The sequence below is a fragment of the Harpia harpyja genome, chromosome 12 (assembly GCF_026419915.1).
Source record: "Harpia harpyja isolate bHarHar1 chromosome 12, bHarHar1 primary haplotype, whole genome shotgun sequence".
Lineage (NCBI taxonomy): Eukaryota > Metazoa > Chordata > Aves > Accipitriformes > Accipitridae > Harpia > Harpia harpyja.
Window position 1 is genome coordinate 34,748,110 of NC_068951.1, and position 21,896 is coordinate 34,770,005.

Here is a 21,896-nt window from a genome sequence, read left to right on the forward strand (position 1 = left end):
GAGGCCACAGAGGAACAGAAATCGTGAACTGGAGGTAGCCGTACAGAAACAGAATAAACCAAGGAGTTTCCACCTTATTTAAAAACCCAGGGCACTTGCAGGGCAAAAACTTTCCTGGGGGCATGGGAGGGGGGTAAAATCTGTGCTTTGAAAGGAAGAAAATTCACAGCTTATAAAAAGGAGGGTGGGAGTCACAGATCTGGAAGCCAAATGCATACAGGATTTGCACTCTGCATGCAAGGGGGAGGGGTGTTGCAAATGGGAGGAAAGATTTTGTGCTCTTCGGAGGTTTCTAAACCCAGAAAGCTACAGCCGGCACTTCTATAAGGTACTCCGTGTTAAGCCTGAGCTCCCTGTCTTCCATTTCAGATTTTACCCGGAGAGGAAAATGTTAAGCTGTTAGCATTAAAAAAGAAGAAAAAAAAGTTAAAATGTTTTTAATTTTAAAAAGAAGAAACTTCTTTATAGCTGCATAATCAGTTAAAACTTGCCTGTGGTGTTATGTCCATGTGCTAGGTTTCCTTAGAGATCCATTTGCATCTGCATAATCATCTATTTTAATTATATGATGCCACAGGGTATATGATACTGTATGGACAAGTAAAAAGACAAGGAGATGAAGGTGGGGCAGAAAATAGAGCTACCACATTTCCATCAGCAAAAATGACTGTTGCATGCAGTCATGTGCACGGGATGGGGGAAGGACAGTCATATGAAATAAGTTACTTCAATCCTTCAAGTCCACAAAATAAATTCTTTCGATCTCTTGTGAGGCAGATTCTCCCTCTTCTGTCCGACATCTCAAACCCAGTATGATTTCCTGCTCCAGACTGTGGCAATACCCTTCCATTTTCTCCAGACTATGATCCCAAGCCTCTGCCATTTCAGAAACCCCCACCTCGCAGCAAACCTCTCCTATTCCAACCCAGGATCCCACCATTTCTCCAACCCCCCGTTATCATTTATACATATACAGACATTGACATTATCTCTACAAAAGAGATCAGGAACTTTTGGCATCTGAAAAATCCCAGATCACTCTTTTCCCAACCCTGAAATGTTCCTGTTTCTAACCTAATTTGCAATCCAGTAGATCCCAGTTGCACGGAGCTGATATAAAAAACCAGGCTTGTTCACATCAACCACAGCAGAAGGACCTCCAGGAGCAAGTTGGAGAGAGATCAGGGGAATATGGCCTGTCCACAACCAGATCTCTGAGCAGCATGTGCTGTTTATCATACCAAGCCAGAATCATGACTGCATCTCTTCTTTCTCTTCTCTTGCTTTTCTCCATCAGCAACTGCTGTACTCTCCCAGCACCTCTCCAGAGAGCAACAAAGACAGTGGTATGTACAGTGGCAGCATACATACATTAGCCATTTTCCAACGACCTTTCTTAGGTGCTCTGGCCCCCGTAAACATACACAGATTTTGTAATGATGGATTCTTAGGTCTCCTTCTGGAGGTGAATCCCAGCAAATGACACCACCGATGGAGGCACAGGGTCCCGTGGTGAAACTGTCCCACCTGAGACTCTTAGGGGCACCAGGAGGTGAAGGATCTACCTGAAAAACAGAGCAATGCACAGGGAGGAGTTTGCAAAGAAGAAAATGACTCTAGCAGAACGACAGCTAGCCAGTGACATGAGTAGGCTAAAAGAACTGCCAAGAAGCTCATCTTTCCAAGGTTCGGTTCTGTCAGCAGAGCACATCCTACCACTGTAAGTCAGTTCAACAATATCTGGATTTGTAACTTAAGAGGTTTGTTACAGCTTGAGACAGGCTTGGGTGGAAAGGAGTTTCCAATCCTGGAACAGCAAGGGCTCGAGCCTGGGTACAGACTGAGACCATCTAAGCTTTCACTCCCGAGCACGCTTGAACTTTGTCGTAACTATAAGACAGAAGATGCACAGGGCAGAACTAAGCAGCTCGAAAAAAAATAGGTTGTGGGTCACTTTTACAATTTCATAAAGAATGATTTAATACTACCAAGGTAAAAAGATGATCCTGCAAAAGGGTAAAATATATTAAACTGGGAAAACGGTGCTAACATGCTCCATAAAGAAAATACTCTGCAATTACCAACAGACAGGATATGGTAAGCAGTTTTCAAGAGGAAAGCCCCTCTATCTCATTAAACAGCTGCTTTGCTCCTGCTTTTTTTCCCTGTTCAACTCTTCACCTTTAATCTGCAATACTCAGCTATGCTGCACACACCAAGAATGCAAAGCTGACAAGCACAGGAGGGCCTCCCTTATCAGCTTAGGATAAAAGCAAGAGATCGAAAGGATGGATTGTCTGTGGTTTTTCATTGCAGACTGGTAGATACCTTATGCCCATTGCAGACAGGCTAATGATTTTGAGACCCGAAGATTCATTTATCCCTAAAGATTTGGAGGAATATTGGTAGAAAATAACAGGTGAACTTCCACATTGGAAAGAAGGAGGTGCCATGGTGTTCACACCACCAAGGCGTGCGATAGTGCAGGGCTGTTGCTGCTGTGTGGCAGGAGTTGGAGGCAGCCTGGCGATGCCGTTGTTCCTCCTCACAGAGGACAGAGCACTCCCAGTGCTGGCTGACGATAAGGGGAAGATACAAATCAATGAGTCCTCTCTCCCCACCAGCGTGCCTAAAAAGGATATCTGTATGTGTAAAGCCTGCAGTAACACACTACCAAGGGAAGTTTCCTCCTAATCTCAGTGACTGCCTTGTGGCCTGTAGGAAGAGGATTTCAATTTTTCCCAAGGACAGCAGGTAACAGCAGAACACTGCTGAGCCGCTGCGGCAGGCTTATGCCTGCAAGAGGAGCACAGAGACTCCCAGGCATTCTCTCTTCCTTGCTGTCTGAATAAAGCTCCTGAGTACAGAAAAGACAGCTTGGTCAGGGCCTTCCTTATCCTCCCCTCCCTGCTGTGATCACAGGGAGCTCCCGCTCCAGCCCTCTGATGTGTTGGCAGCCTCTATAATTTAGAGTAGCTGTGATTCATGGCTTGGACTGAGCCCATACTTAGCAAGTACAAAGGTAGGGCTGGCCTGACCAGTATAGCTGTGTCGTTGCTGGCCCTTTGTATTGATCAAATGAGTGATGGAAGTGAAGAATTCAATTGCGTTTGCTGTCTGTAAGGATCAGCTAAGGGACAGAGGGTTGGGGAGGAGACAGGGATTTAATTACCCCTCACACCCAGCATCGGCCACCAAAAGGGTGAAGATGACACTCTGTATATTGATGGGGGGAATCCCCCTCGGCCACCTCCCTCTGCACCTCCTCTCTCAGTGAAGAAGGAAACAAAAAAAAGAATGAGGCAATTTTCTGAATGCTTCATCCTGCATTAATCACATACTATATCCTTCTCATCTAGTCTCTAGGGGAATGTCACAGGCACTGGAACAAGAGAAACGAAGGGAAGTTTACAGTTGCCTAAATCTAAGAGAGAGAGGTGTTTGTGGCACGCAGCATGTTGCAGCTTCCACTATAAATTCATGGGCAGATTTCCAACAAGTAACAGGGAGCTGAATCCAAACATACTGCTCAGTGAAAGGCTTGAGCAACCTTTAATCAGACTCCTAATTGGTCTTTCCCTCTGTTTCAACATTTGTCACTTGAGGAAACCAGCAGCAGTTCCCAAATGAGCTTTTTTGGACATAATCAGGTCTCTTTGAAAAGGGACAGTTCTAAATTCAGTCATAAATGTTTGATACTATTGTCTGCCAAATTTAGCAAATGGTTTTAGTGGAGAGCTGTATTTATCAAATTACCACCTTCAAGACAAATGCTTATGGGGAATGCATTATGCTCAGACCTGCCTAGACCTTATTCTGCTAATGAGGGCATGCCCCATCTTTTCCAAAACACCACTTCTAAAACAACGGTCCAATTTTTACATTACAGCCACGGCTGCCTTGTACTGACTGAGTAGCTGTCATTTAGATTCCTCCTATCAACTCCGAATTCCCTTTCATCTAGGGTCTGTGTTATGTGATGGCAGCCCAGAGCAGTGACCTATGACTATGCTTGACTTCTTATCTCATGACATGTGGACTAACTTACAAATGCAGGTAATTAGTTAAAGATGTTTCATGACAAATTAGACTAATGGAATTGTAATGGTTAAATTAACATCCTGGGGTCAGTTTTAAGGTCCCTTGTTAGGGGTGATAGTTCAAAATGCAAGCTATCAGACTCTGGGAAGTATCTTGTTTCTTTTAATAAAGTGCTGCTTTTGCATGTGAAAAGCCAAGGACATAACTGCTGAGATAGGGCCTGATCCAAGGGAAACAATCTGGTTGGCAGTTTCTGGATAAGGCAGTCTCCCCAGTCCTGCCCCCAAACTTTGTCCTGTAGGCAAGATACACAGTGGAGCAGAGCAGCAAGCGTGAAGAAGGATCAAAGCGCACAGCTTTGCGCTGCTATGAACACTAATCTTTCACTCTCCCCTTGCACCTTTCAACTGAAAATTTCATCTGACATCTTTCTTCAGGGAGGAAGTTAATTTTGCAAAATCAAATAGTCCAACATAAATTAAACAGATAAATCATGTCCTGTTACCCACATCCTTCCTCCAGGAGGAGCCTGCAAAGCCTCTCCCTGTAGGCTTTTCTAACAATAGAGCTGCTTGTTAACTCTCACACGATGCTAAGGACAAATGGGAAAGGAAGAGACAACAAAATGGAAAACATCATTCTGCAATTTTGTCAGTCCCTGGTGTGCCTATGTCTTGAGCACTGCATGCAATTTTGGTCATGTTCTCTCAAAAAGGTATAGTAGAGTGAGAGAAGCAGCGAGAACGTCAGAGGTACCAAATGGCTTCTATAACTGAAGCCACTTCATAGACAAGGACTCATTTGCTTATCAGACAGACAGCTGAACTTGGGTGTGATTGAGGTATTTAGCATGGAGCGGGATGGAGAAAGCAAACAGGGAATAATTACTCTTTGCTCCTTATAACAAAAAGGAAACACTTTTTATACAGTGGGTAGTTGAATGTGGAGGTCACTGATGTGGAGTCCAAAGGAATAAATGGGTTCAAAAAAGTTAGATAAATTCATAGGAATCCACCAACAGCCACTACATACAGCAGTTCAGATACAGCCTGCAGCTCAGGAAGTGCCTCCATACAGAGCACCAGAAGCTGGAAAAGGACTCTTGTCTTGGTGCCCCCTTTTATGCTCTTTTCTTATGCTTCCAGTACTGCACTCTCTGAGACAGGACACCAGGCTGGACAGGGCTTTGCCCTGACTCAACAGAGCCACTATCATCACCTGATCTTGGGTCTCTCCTCATTGCAGACAACTAATTAGTCACAGATAAGGTTAAGTCCACTTCCCTTCAAAGGCAGCCCTGACCTCTGATGGCCATCTAAAGGAACAGCTTAATTTTCAGAGAACTGTCTCCTGTCCCAGGTTCCAGCGGTGATGAGAGGCAGGGTACGTATGTGTAAGTACATGTACATACACATGTGACTGGGAATGAGATGAGGTCCCTAATCACACAGCCTCCATTTTTAACTCCAAGCACATGCTTTGATCTTTCCTTTTCCAACATAAACACGGAGAAGAGTACACATTTAGACAGACATTCCCTGCTGAAACAAGCTGCACTACTCCCTGCCCAGGCAGAGAACAAGACAGCGAATGACACAAGACAGCTGTTAGCTGCGTTGCTGAATCCACAGTCTTTGGATATAATGGCAAAAAGCACAGTGCAAGGACCCCTACAGAACAGAAAGAGTAATGTGGTTTTCTGTGTTCAGACCTCATTCCAGAGCCAGTCCAGGCAGGTCTGGCAGGCACGGCACCCTCCACTGCTGTTTACCTCTTGAAACTAGGATCAGTCTATTGAATTCACCCCCCCCCCCCCCCAAAAAAAAAACCAAACCCAAACCATGGTAAAAGAACGGACCCTACTATGATTTGGTACTATCTGCTTGGTCTTCTGCCTTTTAGGCAAATAGTGTCCTCCCCAGTCCCACAATGACAGGTGGCTGTATGAGATGGAGACTATTGTGTCTCACAGTCCAGCCACGGCGTGCCCTCTTCCTGACTTGTGGCATTACCCACATGTGCCCTTGCACCTGGCTGAATCTCGGGTCAGCCCTGTAACAGACCTTTCTCACGGCTGTGTTTCCCTCCTCGGGAATCTACATACCCAGGAAAACCACTCTCCTTTAGATACTTCACAGGACAGTAGAGCATGCACCTTTCCCTGCATTTTGTATGTTCTAGTAGCTGAGGGAAAAGGAGGTGGCGGGGTCCCAAGGACAGTGCATTACCAGCCTGAAGGACAGATGAAACGAATCAACTCCGGTTCCACTTGGGAGCCACGGTGCTGGAGCTCCTGCTGTGGCAGCTTACACAGTCAGCTCTGGAGCTCCCAGAGTATCAGCCAAAATGGTGCTGTCTTTGCTTCTCTTCTCTCCCACCCTCTGGAGGCCACAACTCAGAGGGAAGACTGAAGGCACCCAGTCAGTACCCAGACAGGGATGGGGAGGTTCCTTCTGCTTTCTCCCAGCATACACACATGCAGAGTAACAAGCCAGACCTTTGTGCTTAATAGGAACATTTAAATTATCAGATGAACATCAAAGGAAAATAATTATTGTTCACTACACTTCTTACCTTTTTTTTTTTTTTTAGGACAAAAACTGCAGGAATGGAGAATTTAGGTATTTAATATGGATGTAAGATAGCAGTTGTAAGATGATAGGAGGAATAAGCCAAGACAAACATCCACTCAGTGCCTTGACTTTCTGTATCTTTCACTTCCGTAATTCCTGGCACGTATCATTCATACCTTTTTCATATATGCATCAGGACAAAATGACAGATGCAAATGCAACAATTTTCCTCCACAGACAAAACCAGGACTTAAAAGCCCATTAATAGAACCATGCAGAATTCATTACATTGTGCATCCTTGTAAATATGCATGCACACTCTTTTTATATCAGTTCATATACGTGAAATAGTAACAAGTAGTAAACATAAAAACATAAAATGAGAACCTCATGTTATTACTACACCACAGTTCTTGTTCTTTATGTGAGAGCTTTCAGCTTTAATAGCTGGAGGAGCGTACACACAAGTTACTCTGTGTTTTGAGAGAACTAATTAAGTTCTGCTGGTTTCTATTACAGAGATAGGACTATTTGGACCTTGAACATAAGACAGAAAGAAGTGAATAATGATTTATCTTTAACATAAGAAAGAGAAAATACTTCCCATTAGTGGAATAGTAACAGCTGTTAACTCTGTAGAGCATATATGTATTAGTTTGAAAAGTCTGTAGGTAGGAAAGATATTTCAGCCTCAAGTATCCTCATAAGACACTGACATACTTAAGCTGTATTCTGCAATATGCTTGCAAAGTTAATGCTTGACAATTTTTTGTTTTAGTATTATTATACAGAAGTGATATAAGTATGGTGTTATCAAATAAATTATTATGTAATGCACACAACCAATGGATATAATATAAAAATTAATTTGAAAAGTGGATAGTATATCTACTGTAATCTAATATCTATCCTTAATCTTGCTTTGAGAGAGCCAGAAAGAAAGGCTATTCAAGAGTTTGCCTTTGTTAGAATACTTACTTAGTACTAGTAATAAAGGATAATAAACACTTATCTTGTTTGCTTCCACTGCACAAAGATACAGGTATTTCCTGAAATAACTTTGATATTTCCATGTAGGACAAAGCTAATTAGAATCATAGAATCACAGAAGTGCTGGTTGGAGGGGACCTCTGGAGATCCCCAGTTCAACCTCCCATTCAAAGCAGGACTACTGCCGACACCAGAGTGGGTCAACCATGGCTTGGCCTGAGAGTATCTTAAAATTGTACAAATATGGAGATTTCACAGCCACTTCGGGTGACCTTTTCCAGTGGTACACCACCCTCTTGATGAAGAAATCAAGCGTAACAAAGTTTACTGAGAGGTGCAGTATCTTTTAGAAGACTAATGAAGGTCAACTAAAGCTTGGTCTTATGAAAGAGACTGTCCCTCCCTGAAAGTCTTCTCTCACTGTTAACTCTCACAGATAGAGTAAAACCCAATTAAAGAATAGTATTTAACTGGCCTACCTCTATTTTACTTCTAAGCACCCAATAACATGGAATATTTCAGTCTCTTACCAGTGAATATATCCTCAAAATCACCTTCTGATGGTATGGAAATGTTCTTAGTTGTATTTGATGGAAGGAGAGCTGAGGTGAACAGACACTGTGTATTCAGTTACACAGGACATCCAAAACAAAGCCACGAACTGAATCCAGATTTCCTATGCACTGCTTAACTAAGTTAACCACAAGATCACTTTATTGTTACTTAGTCTTCCTTTCCCACAAGCTACCTCAAAGATAAGTTACAAACGGGTGAAACAACCCTCTGAGAGCAGCATCAGTGATGACAGCATTTGCCAGGACCTGAAATTTAGACTCTCTCTACTTTACTACCTAAGAAGGAGGCACACTTTATAATCACTACAAGTATGGAGCTTACCGGGATCTCAGTCTGCCACTCTGGCTTCATCTTCACTGAGATGAATCCTGCAGTTCCTCCTGGAGATTGTAAAACACAGTCACTGACTGACACACACACTGACTTTAGATTTCTATAAGATTTCAAAGATGCCACTGGAGCTTTCAGGAAGGGTACAATCTTTAAGGAAACACCTGAAAATGACAACTGGGTGATGGGAATTGTCCTGGTTTCAGCTGGGATAGAGTTAACTGTCTTCCTAGTAGCTGGTACAGTGCTATGTTTTGAGTTCAGAGCGAAGAATGTTGATAACACTGATGTTTTCAGTTGTTGCTCAGTAGTGTTTAGACTAATGTCAAGGATTTTTCAGCTTCTCATGCCCAGCCAGTGAGAAAGCTGGAGGGGCACAAGAAGTTGGCACAGGACACAGCCAGGGCACCTGACCCAAACTGGCCAACGGTGTATTCCATACCATGTGATGTCCCATCCAGTACAGAAACGGGGAGGTGGGGGGCAGGGATTCGCTGCTCGGGGGACTGGCTGGGTGTCGGTCGGCGGGTGGTGAGCAATTGCACTGCGTATCATTTGTACATTCCAATCCTTTCATTATTGCTGTTGTCATTTTATTAGTGTTATCATTATCATTATTAGTTTCTTCTTTTCTGTTCTATTAAACCGTTCTTATCTCAACCCACGGGTTTTGCTTCTTTTCCCAATTTTCTCCCCCATCCCACTGGGTGGGGGGGGAGTGAGTGAGCGGCTGCGTGGTGTTTAGTTGCTGGCTGGGGTTAAACCACGACAGAATGAAAATGCAGCAGTAGGGGTGGTAAAAGCAGGGTTCAGTGCATATATTTACACTCCTAATATGAATCAGTTGGAATGTCATTGAGCGTCTTACCTGAAGAGCAAAAGAACAGCCAGGTCTCTGTGACCACTCCTATCATTTAATTTCCTATCATTGTTGTGCCGCAGCATCAGCTCGTCTAACAGTAGGAACTGACTTCATGGAACCAGGATTTACTCCTGAGAATGGGACCACTAAGCCCCCGCAGAGGTGCTATTCTGTACCTACAAACCTTCTTTGCGTTCATCTTGAGAGTGGTAGCTGAAAGATGCTGGATCCCATTACTATCTCTAAACACACAGTCCCCTGTTAGCCAAGATCATGCAGTGCCCCCTTTTACTGCAGCAATGTAAACATTTACCAAGAGAAGACAGGGAAATATGATCTGACACAAGAAGATTAAGCTGTATGGGTTTTTCACAGGAAGCCAAGTTCTTTAGCTGTCAGATAGAAGCCACAGAGTGACGCCTATTGTTTCTTAAAGAGTAATTACTTCTGATTGCTTCCGAGTACACTAATTTGTCTTGATACATAATGACAGCATAACCCAGAGCAGTGGATAACTGCATTACTTTACCTGTGTACAGGTTTTCTGGGGCTGGCAAGTATACCCACACTGGTTTGAGCAGCACTTCTTTTTGCCGGGACATTGTACATCCACTTTGCAGCGCTGTACCCAGGCAGAAGTAAAACCTGCTGCCTCGCCCCATGAGAGCAGTGCCCTGGCTTAGTGGTGAGAAGGGTCTCAGAAACTCATGGCTGGTCAGGGATGGGGCTGGCTCCGCAGACAGCAGCAGCATTACTGAAAGACAAGGCAGAGGAGACTAGAAATGGCCAGTTTCTAGAAATGAACAACTAAACTGAATGAATGGATGAAGAATGATAGGACTCTAATTGCCAATCTTCTAATCTGCTCTTGTTCTCTTATATTCTTATATACATTATATATTCTACTACCTGAATCTATTCATGCACTTATGAAAAGCCTTTTGCTAATTTCATCCAAAGAAATTATTCCCAGCAGTTCAAGAGAGGCAGGAATAGAGAGATAAGGAAAAACTTGCTACTTCACAAAATTGTTGGAAATCTCAGAATACACACTGGACCCCAGTCTAAGTCCTATTCCTGAGGGATGACTTTGCTATGTCACAATTTCACATGCTTGTTGCAGGGCAGGAGGAACCTCTGCACTAATCAAAGAATCCTGCTTTGTCAATGCTTTGCACCTGTGGTGCAGTCAAATAAGGAAAACTTGGAAATTTCGCGAACTGAAAGCTGAACAAAATGTTCAGGTTAGGTCACTCATGGTGTTTTGTTGTCATTATTTTTAAACACTTTGTTTCTGTTTTAATTTTTTTCATTTAAATTTTCTGATCTCCATTTACTTAAAACTTCAAAGTAGAAAGTGACTTCAATTGAAATAAAAATATGAAGATTTCAGGTTAAAAATGTCAAAACATCCTGTCATGCACATTCTGAAAAAGCAATTCCATGCTTTGACTGAGTTAGAAGAAGAGTGGAAAAGGATCCTGGTTTATGAAACATTTAAATTTTGACAAATTAGGATTTTTCTGAGGGGAAAAACAGCAAAAGAAAAAAGCCCATCAAAGAATCCCTGATTGGTCCTAAACAAAAGTTCACCTAGGATATAATCTAGTGATACTGTCTATTTGCAGAAAAGAACATTTTTATAGTTACTGACTGTAGTTTATAGTAACTGACTCTAGTCAGTCCGAAGCTGCCTAGGACTTGTAAATCAAAACCACAGAGCTGTAGTGAGGGGTCACAGAGCTGACCATTATGTTCCCAAATTTCAGCTGTCTTCCAGAAATCCAAAAGGCAGAGAGCAAGCATTGCACCAACTGATCTTCCACCCTCCTGGCATCCCTCAGATTCTCCTTATGCCACTTTATAAGCCATAACAGCTCCCTGCTGCTATTCACATTTTCTGACATTTTTCTAATAATTCTTATCTTAAAATCTCTTCTTTGCAGGGGGTACAGTAAAGGAGCTTCAACACTTATTGCAGATTCATTGCAACCTAAGAAAAACAATGCTCACCCCACACTACCTCTGTGCTAAAATTATTATTTGAGAGGTCTGGCTAAGAAGTTTATCCTAACTAAAAGAACATTCCCTTTGACTAAAACCTAACAGCCTGTGATTGTTCCCAACTCCCCACTTTTGAGCTAAGAGAATACTGGGTGTACCACTCCTATAGGCTCCACCAAGAACCATCTCTCCATATGGGCACGTTATTTACTGTTTGGTTCCTTCCTAGAATTGTGGCAGTTAGCAAGCTATTTAAGGAGTCCATCCCTCCCAGGGATGAATACCCGGCTTTGTTTGCATTGAAAAATTGTTTCCTTCACCTTTTTTTTTCCTGAAACAGTATATAGGCTGGGTCTCTGCAATCACTTGGCAGAGAATAGGAGAGCAGAGGGGGAGATGCTCTCCAAATGTTCTCTCACTATGATCATAGTTAATAAAGCTTGTGTCTGACCTGTCCTAAATTGTACTTGTGTTATTATGCTCTTGGAGTCCCCAGATTCTCCAACACCTCTTACATGGGAGCACACCCTGCTGTGCTCTACCTGGCCACAGACGCTGCAAAGGGAGACAAAAACTCATCAGAAAATGCAAGGGCCCAGCACCATACAAAGCTCTAGGCATCATCACGGTATACACCAAATCATCTGAGAACTGCATAGTGGGCTGGATGTCAGTATGTGAGGCAGTCAGGACCTTTCACTGGTGGTAAGTTCACTCCAGTAAATAACAAGGACTCAGAAAAACAAGGCCTGCAGAAGATTTACATAGCCGATGGACAAAATGAATGCCACAGAGATCAGGTAGTGGTCACAGCCACTTATTCCTTCCTCAAACATCCAGAGCTCCCACTGCCTGCAGCACAGCCCAACAGCCCGCTCTCTGAAGTCAGAGCAAACTTGGGCACCAGCTGTAACTGGAACAGGATCAGGCCTGATGGTTCAGCCCACACCTGGTCCTCCGTCATCCATCGGCATGTCACAGTCATGCACCCCAGTCAGTACGGGCCCCAGCTGAGTAAAATGTCAGCTTCCTGCGCTCCGTAAGTGCCCAAAGTGCAGGAAAGCAGAGGAAAGAGCCGTATGACTTGTGCAGAGAGATTTTTGAGAAGTTATCTCCATGTATATGGACACTTTGAGTGTCATCAAACCTAATTCTAATTACAGTCAATACATGCACCTGTCCGGTGTACAGCATCCATGGTATAGCACTCCAAAAGCAAATAATATTTCAGAGTGACTTCAGTTATTCACTCTGAAAATTTTTCTAGAGTAGCAAAGAAGGTCAGCTCATGAAAGCATAAAAGGAATCTCACATATAATTTTTAGTAAGAATCTATTGATCTAATTCTGTCTACAACTAGAACATGAGATTTAATTTTCCACTGGACATTAATTTAGAGAGCTTTCTGAATTGAAAAACAATAAAAATAAAGACCCAAATGTGACCAGTTCTTAAAATAACCTATAGAAAATAATGTTAGAGAAAAGTGTTAAAAATAAATGGGTATTTCTTCTGGAAAACAGTATTTCCAGATTTGAATTATGCATTGTGAAATAAAAAGAACATAATAAATGTCTCTTCTCATTTGTGTGGGCTTCATGATAAAAAGAAATGATAAATAGGCCAAGATAAAAAAACGAGTGGATGCTAGGGTTTGGAAGTCTTGTTTTGTGTTATGGAAGTGATAAAGTAATAAATCAGCATTAACATAAACACATTTACTCCTCCTCTCCAAAGGAGTTAATTGTTTCATGTTATCAATAAATATGCAACATTATTGATGGCATTTCCTTTTCTTAAATCAACCCTGAAGTCTTTCTATCGATTTCAACTGAGTTCCAAAGAACAGCTTAGACCCACTATGTCCATTTAAATATATAACTCTGGAAAGCACCTTTCCATAAGATCTGTGACACTAGTTGCCATTATTCAGTGTTTCCAAATACAGTTCTACCATAAAAGTTATTTACCGGCTTCCTACACTGCAGTTTATCACAACCTTCATTATTCCCTATAGGAGTTGCACTAAATCACCCAGCTGACAGCTCAAGTGATCCGGTTCCCTGACTACTGGTGCTTCTGAAATAATCAAGGCCCAAACCACCTTCTATAAAGCTTCCATTTAATCAGTGCTGACATGCACCTTAGATTGCACTTCAGAAGGTGCCAGGAGCGCCTCCAGGGTTTTGTGGCTTATCACCAAGAAGATGGACTGTTATTCTGCTGGCAGGTCACAGCGATGAACCTAGCCATTCACATGAAAATCACAGACTAGTAGGGGAACTTGCTTTACCTACCAAATCTGCCTGCACCTTTATAATTTTGGCTCAAGTATCTAGGGGGTGGGAAGTGGTGTTATTTGGTTTTACTACAAGGGAGCAACAAGAGCAGAAAACGCTTTGCAGGGCTAGCCAGGTGGCAGTCAGGACCAGATACTGCATCTGAGCCCTTGTCTGCACATAACGTGTCTGGTCATAGGACTGTCTCAGTCAGAGGCTGGATATTTTTCTTCTGACAAAAGCAGTGTCAGCAGAAACTAGTTTTCTTCCAGACATATTTTATGCAGTATGGGAAACTAGTTTGAAGTATATTGGCAAAAGATTACTATTATTCTGCCAATATAAGCCATGTCTCCACTAGGGAGTTCTGCCCCCAGCGCTCAACCAGTCAAGAAGCCCTGTGGATAGACTGACATATATACAAAGAAACTGCCTTGCTTTCAGTGGCGCTAGCATGGATTTATCCTGATAAAACTGTGAAATAGATACTGGCCCTCTGTTCATTCTTTGGCACTTGAATGGTATTCTGAAGAACCACAAGAGTCAGTGCTATAATAGCGAGCCATAAAAACAGACAGAAAATATAAACACATCTGTCCCTATATCCCATAAAAATTAACAACATTGCACTAAAGAAATACTTTCTAAAAGTTTCAGGCAAAAAAATATATTCTTCGAATGATTTTTAATAAAAAAAGTGAAATTTTCCCACCAAAGACAAAACTTTACGCAAAATGATTTTGTCAAGAATCCAATTTTCCACTGAAAAGCATGATAGACTATCCCTTAATAATAATAATGACAGCCACCACTGCCAGTGTGCTACAGATGAAGCAATGAAGCAAGAAAATAGCATGTTCTCTAACAGAACAAAAAGAATAGGCAGCATTGCCCCAGACACCATGCTAATATCAGGTTTTGATCTTGCTACAGCAGTGTTTCCTGCTAGAGAGCTACAGCTGACATGGAGCACTGCAGGCTGCTTTTCAACACCTTCACACTTGCTGCTCTCACTCAGAAAACTGTCAAGAGGGAAACCACCACATACTGCAGCAGGATGAATTTTAATTCCAGTTTTATGAATTTGCATCAGAAAACAGTGAAGGACTGATGGAAGGAGGCTTATCTGTTTCAGGAGTTACTGTCAGAAGAAGATAAGATGGAGCAGGAAAAGTCACTTCTTCCAGCTCTTGTGCAGAGGACTGCTGTTTGCAGCAGAGAAAATTATCAAAACCAAATACATAAATCAAGATATGTCAGACTTTGGGATATAGAAACACATGTGCAGCAAAATACACAAGGTTTGGAGCAGAAGATGGGGCAGAAGAAGGAAATGCTTTTTCAGCATGCATGTTCTGGTTTAGCTGAGGTACCAGCCAAAAGGCAGAGCTGAAAAAGACTGCAAGGCTCAAAAGTCCTAAGATGAACTGCAAAGAAAAACTGATCAACTTACGGGACTCTGAGTAACGCCCATGGTGCAAAAGAAACAGAGGCAGGAAATAGAGATATTTTGTTGGTGGTTTGTTTTTTTTTTCTTTTTTGTAGATTTGTATATTTTTATGCTACTAAGTAAAAAGCAATTGTGCTTTAAAATCCTCTGCAAAGCTGGTGCATTCTGTGCAAGTGCATATTCTTGCATGCATAAACTGAAAAGTTCTGAGTATCCACATTTCTGAGTCTGGGAATATCTGTGCTCAAGTGTGAACAGAGACCTCATACCAGAGCTGAGCACAGACTCTTCAGAGCACGCGCTTAACACCCACAGTGGCTAAAAAGTCAAGCCTCTCCCAGAGCAGCCTAGGAGAGGTTTGAGGAAGGGGAGCTCTGCCAGTGCTTTGTGGGTGTGACAGAAGTCTTTGAATATTTTATGTGCATGAACATTTAAGCAGGCCTGACATGTAACAAAGCCTTCCAGATTATGCACCGGAAAGACTGCACAAGGATTCAGCAAGTACCATACAGCTGTGAATGAATGCGGCTGATGCTAGTGCGGTGGCTTAACTCATCATATGGACACGAATGACATGGATCACAAGGTAGCTGATGGGTTTTTCTCTCTGATTTGAAGACTGTAGCGGGAAGTGCTTCACACAACTGTCGGATCATTTTCAGGCTTTGCCCATTTTCTATGACATAACTGCTTGCTTTGTTGCTTCCTACAAAATTTAGATTTACACAGTCTTGTAACCTGTTTCACCTGTTGACAACATCAATAAATCTGTGACTGTCTTTTCAGAGTATCATGGATTCCAATCCAGCTCTATCTGAAAACAGTAGGTACTTCTCCAGTGATGCCGCAAGGAGCTGGGATGAGCTGAAAGGGGAGGAAAGAGGTAGATCACTTGGTGGATCTGCTTTTAAAAATGCCTTCTAATCAAGGGAGGGGCAAAGCTGTTACCTCAGCTTTACAGATGGAAACTACAGTATAATTTGGGAAGAGTCCTGCGGTGTGGTGTCTAAAGGTAGGTCTCTGCAGCAAATAGGCTTCTACAGAAAATCTACATACAATTAAAGACCTAAGCACTCAGAGGCAGATACTCAGAAGTGGCAAGCAGCCATAATTCCTCCTGAAACCAGTGGAGTTTTATGGATGGAACTGAGGAAGCCCTCTTTCCACAAAAGAACTTGCTGACAATAAATCAGCAGCAAGTGTTGCAATTACTGCCCCACGCAGTGTGATGCCTTGCTTGATGCTCCCTCCACAGCAAAGAAATTCTATTGATGGTACTTCTCACAGTGGCACTGGAAAAAACCCAAACAAAACCAACTTCACAGCAGTTTTGGCACAAGGAAAGATCCAGACAACTACCAGTCTGCACTTCAATACAAAATCCTGACCCGGAGGAAAATGACTCATGCAAAGTCTGGAGCAAGACATGGTATAATGCTTTCATATGGCCCCAGACACAATTATAATTCCTCCCATCAGCTCTTCCTGCTGACATCAGCTTTCACATTGGTTTGGCCTAATAATTAGAAAAGTTCTTAGAACTTAACCAGAACATCATTGTTCCCATGGAAAACACCCCACTGCTCCTGTGATGGGAAATAGCTTTTTTCCTCTTTCCTTTTGAAAATTTTATTGCTGATCTGGCTAGGCCAGGCTCCAAGTCTAAGCTAGGTTTCAGTGTGCTTTTACAACACTGGCTTCACATCGGCATCTCCCACTGCTTCTGAAATCAGCCTGAGAAAATGAGCCTTTGTAGGGAGCAAGGAGGAATGTGTCAGAAAAACAGATGAGCAGCTTGGACTATACACTGGAACAGGAGTAGGAGGGGGAAAGCCTTCTCACACTGTCCTCCCTGCCCCAGGTCCTGTCCCCTGGCTCCATCCTGCTGGGGAAAGAGGAACCCTGGTGCCACAGCAAAGCCATGCAAAGGTGACAGTGGCCACAGAGAGAGCCATGGAGAGAGGAAGAAAGAGCAGTTAACTAATGTCACTTGAGATAGCATGAGATGCTCCTGGGGCTCACTGCGTGGCAAGCAGAGAAGCCATGAGAGATAGCAGCAGCTAACAGATGTCTGGCAATACTGCTCCAAGGGAGCCCTGGCATGGTGGAGACGAGGAAGTGAGAGACGGCCTCCGAGGACCAGTGTGGATGGTCCCTATAGGCAGGAGGCTGCCAGGAGATATTCCTGCAATCCCAACCCACCCTTGGGGGGAATGAATTGGGTCGGGTTTCTCTGGGAAATCCCATCTCCCACCCTCCCCCTACTATCTCCATATTTCCTCTTAAAGATTTCGATCATGAGAGGCGCTGTCGCACTGCGACTGCTCAGACAGACACCAAGAGGGTAAGATGCCCTTTGGATACAGAGAAGGTAAGGGGTGGCCCTTAACTGTGTCTGGTGGTGTGGACGTAGCTCCACCCAAAGCTGCTGTGGTCAAACTGTGTTTGCCTCAGGTGACGACGGGATTTCGTTCTGTGCCTTCACAGGCAGGATTTTAGTGTCAGAAGCTTGCATGAGCTTCCAGCGGGTAAGTTATGACAGTGTCTGTCAGTTAACTGTCCCATTTACTTTTGCATGATGTTATAGGGATTTGGAGACTGGAGCTCCCAGCTTTAAGATGGTAATAACCCTTTTGCAGCTTAAAATAAAAAACAGTAAACCCAGTAGAGGATACAGTTAAGCAGTAAACCAGCTTAAACTCAGTATGTTTAATTTGCTTTTCTCACCATCCATCATATCATCTTGGGAGAGCTGAAAGCATCTTATAATAATTTGAAGAGTGAGAATTTTCTGGAAGGATACTTGCTTGAAAATAGATTTTTGACTCCTGGGCTATAGCAGTATTACAAAACCACTCACTTCGCACACTGACCCTCTGCTGTCACCACAGAATAGTTGTTAATTTTCATTTTAAGGGCTCAATTTTAGATTCTTCCAGCCGCATAAGCAGCACCCCCCCACCCCAGCTATTCCACTGGAAAAGTTACTCAGACCATATTACAGATTATATATATACACATATATGCAATACTGCTCTACAAAGCCAGGGTGGTGTAAGGAGGAACATCAGCCAAACTAGGGAGCAACCCAGCCATGCACCACCTTGGCAGACACTTTCAGGCATAGTTACATACTCTGCTTTCTTCAAGAGTGAAATAACCCCTGACTGTTTATTACTACCTCTGCACTGTGGTTTGCTGCCAACAGAGATTACCACCTGAGGGACCATGCTCTGTCACTGGAGTGAGCCAGGGACGGGAACTCCTCAAGCTGGCATTGCTGACAAGTATTTAATACTGCAGAGCTATGTGACATTACATGTGACATTACACAACATGGCTTTATGTGCCTGTCTTCATCTTCAGGACGAGAAAAGGTGTTCCTAACTTGTGTTAACATTGGAAGGGGACTTTTACCTTCTGCTGTTCTCACTAACAGTTAGGGTGTTCTATCAACAATTTGTCTTGCCTACACTAGTGTCTCAGCAACCCAGCTAGCATGTAACAACCACTTTTTTTCCGCATTGCAACAACTAACATCACCCTATAGCCAAAAATAAAGTCAGACTAATTCCAGATAAGGAGCCAGGGCTGCTATTGCTTATTCCAGTGGTACTTGCATTGGTCTCTCTGAGAAGCTGATGTGAGTTTTAATGGAATACACATAAGAATGCACTCATGCTAACCTTACCCAGCAATACGAAGTCAAACTGAATTTCAGGGGTACTCGGACAGCAGATTTGAGCCCTCCGTGTGCACAGCTAAATAGCTTGACGCATTGTTCCTGGGAATTGTGTGCTTGTTCTGATGAGGGCTGAGAAGGAGGATTCCTTGCTGGGCCACTTAACATAACAACAATCCCGATAGTGAGTCATCAGAATAAACAACATTTTTCAAAGTGAAGTATAGTTTCCCATTGTGAACACAAATCTGGCTTTTCATTTACTCAAGATATCAGAAAGAAGAAAAAAAAGTTAATTCTTATGAAGTGCAGAAGTAGCACCAGTAGCCTGTAACTCAGCACCAAGGGGATCAAATCACTCTGCAATTAACTCTCACAGTCCTCCTGCTCTGAAGATGATTATGCCTTGATGCAGAAACTGTGGCATAGATGGCTGATGTGCTCAAGACTATGTAGTGGGCCAGCAGCTAAATCAGGAACAGAACCCAAGAGTTCCAGCCCACCATCAATGGTGTCAGTGACGCTGAGGAGTTACTCTGGGATGTTGGGCAGATGAGCTCTCTGCAGATTCATGAGTGGTTACTGTCTCCAGCTACCTGCCACTGCCCTGACACCAGATCAGCAGGCAGGCAGGACACATAGTCTCTTAAGAGCTGATCTTTTAAGCATTCCCAATCCCTATCAATCAAAACAAGACAGGTTTACTTAAGACGGCTTAAGTAATAGCTCTTTGCTAACCCAGAGGATTTTGTCAGAAGCAACTTAAGGACCCTCTTCTGAACATCTCTGCAAACAATCTGAGGATGTGATAACATCTGGCAGGGAGACACTGACAAACAACCGGGAGAGAAGGAAAGACTGGGAGACAATAACTCTTTTTTTTAAGCACAATTGGATTCAGAGATGGATATCTGATCCTGGTTTATCACAGTAGCTGACCTGAATCACCTGGCAAGAAAGGTCCCACAGAGGAAAAGAAAGCATTTTTGAGCACTTACTTACCTAAGAACACCTCCTGTGGCCCACACACCAGCTCAAAATTTTGGCACACTAAACAGAGAAAACACAGTTAATTAAGTTAGTATTTTTTTTCAGGGTAGAAAAATACACAGAGATGATGTCTCTTTGAGCTTCATTTTAAGCTAAACTGAGACAAACCTCTCACACACCAGAAGAAGAACGTCCACATAAACTTTCACCCAACCTTAAATTTATGCATCAGTTTAATCCTCTGTATTTTTCCCACATAGACAAAGCTTTAGTTATCCTGTAGATATCATATATTTTGCAACAAATGATACTGTCTTCCACTACAAAACCAGCACTGATAAGTAGATGCAGACACAGTTCTAGCTTTGATTCTCACTGTGCCATGGAAAATGTATTGATCAATTAAAAAAAAAAAAAACAACACAAAAAAAACCCCAACCCCAAAACCCCCAAATAATATCCCATGTAAACATTTCAGAAATCTTTGCTGTGTTTTCCTAATGCTGGTGTTAATCAAGAATAACTCAGTGGAAAACTGTGTAATGGTGCACAGAATCAGGCCTTTTATCAGTATTGAAAAAGGATGTTGTCCTGCTGAGAGAATCAGTGAGGCTTTATCCAAGGTCAGGAGTTTTAGTAAGTGTAACTGACCCCAGTCGTGCTGCTAGATAAAGCTGATTAACCAAGGTGAGGAATGAATCTGTGAGGTCTCCAGAGGCTGGTCACATTGGCACAAAGCAGAGAGGTTATGAAGCCCAGCTACTAAAGTGCTCCAAGTTTGGTTTGCCCCTTGGATGACCGTGGAGATTAACACATTGTTTTTTCTGGGTTGACAGTGCTCATTTTCAGGGCTACTTCTGAAACACTAGAAGGTGAAAGTGTCACACAGGCATTGAAAAGATTTGGAGAGCTGCAGCAATTAGAGCTGCCTTTCCGCATGGCCAGGACAGCAAAGGGTTGTAATGGCTCCGGTAGCGCAACCCAGGGTAGCTCTGAGGTCCTGCTGTTCCCGGTCACTCCAAGGAGACTCACTCTGTCAAAGGAGCCAGTAAGCTGCACTATTCTGTACTCAAGGGAGCCAGTGTTTCACCTAATGGAGAACACAACTGTGCAAACATGAAAGGCAGCACCTCCAGGTCCTTCTTGGGAGTTCAGTCCCAGTGGAACTTTGAGAGCCATGTTTATAGGATGAAAAGATTGATTTAGGGGTGAGTTGTCTGTACATCAGAGTTCATATGATGACATCTAAAATCTCTAGTCTGCAGAAAATCTCCTGTCTTAGGGGACAGCTCCTAACTCTACTGAAAGTATTTCAGTCACTGACTTCATCTCTCAGCTGTGTTAGCGCAGTCCAGGGCCCAGTCCCTCAGGTTGCTATTCAATCAATGCAGTTATTGATTTCGTCAGGAGCACTGTCTGCATCAGATCAAATACTAAGGAGTTCACAAGTTGCCAGGCTGATAAAGAGTTTCTTCATGAATGAGTGGCTCTCTGCTGGAGAAAATGACTCACAGATATTAACTGTTAGTGAGCTAAACAGAGCAAAGACCCAGTTGGTGAATATGACGTAAAAAAAGTGATTTATTATACCTACAGACCAAAGGGGAAAACTCCAAGTGACATCAGGAGGGGGTAAGTAGGCAGCAACTAGTGTAGTTTTGCTACCCTCTACACACCTGCAGTTTGTCCACTTGTACTGGTTCAGAGCCTAATCTTACATTCTGTTCGGGCCCGAATCCTGCAAATCCTGGCACCCAAGAGTACTCTCACTGAGCACTATGAGACATCACAGCATGCATACAGCTAATAAAGCAGAAAATGTTTTCAGCAGCAGACCTTGAACTAGAAAGTATCCATTCCACCATCCTTTCAGTATGATGCATGCATTTAAAATAACCACTATTACACTTATACAAGGAGAACTGAAAAGTCTGCTTCAAATTGTAGCTATCTACTTCTCAGGCTAAAAATGTGGCAGTGGGGAACTGGTTCCTCATCTCAGATTTTGTACGCTCTCAATCTCATTTGTGTTGCAGTCTTCATTTTTAACAAAATCCTAAAGGATAACAGAGTCATTAGTAGACTGCCATCAACCTCGACCAATTCCAGTCTCAGTACC

At 42.9% G+C, this 21,896-nt stretch overlaps 1 long non-coding RNA gene across 1 annotated transcript in view; it reads right to left on the reverse strand.

The window, feature by feature from the left end:
• LOC128149561 (uncharacterized) overlaps positions 1–21,896 on the reverse strand; it is a 138,866-nt gene that overhangs the window by 13,886 nt on the left and 103,084 nt on the right. The window contains exon 4 of the long non-coding RNA XR_008237672.1: positions 19,790–19,837. This is a non-coding gene — a long non-coding RNA (uncharacterized LOC128149561). The remainder of the gene's footprint in view (positions 1–19,789; positions 19,838–21,896) is intronic.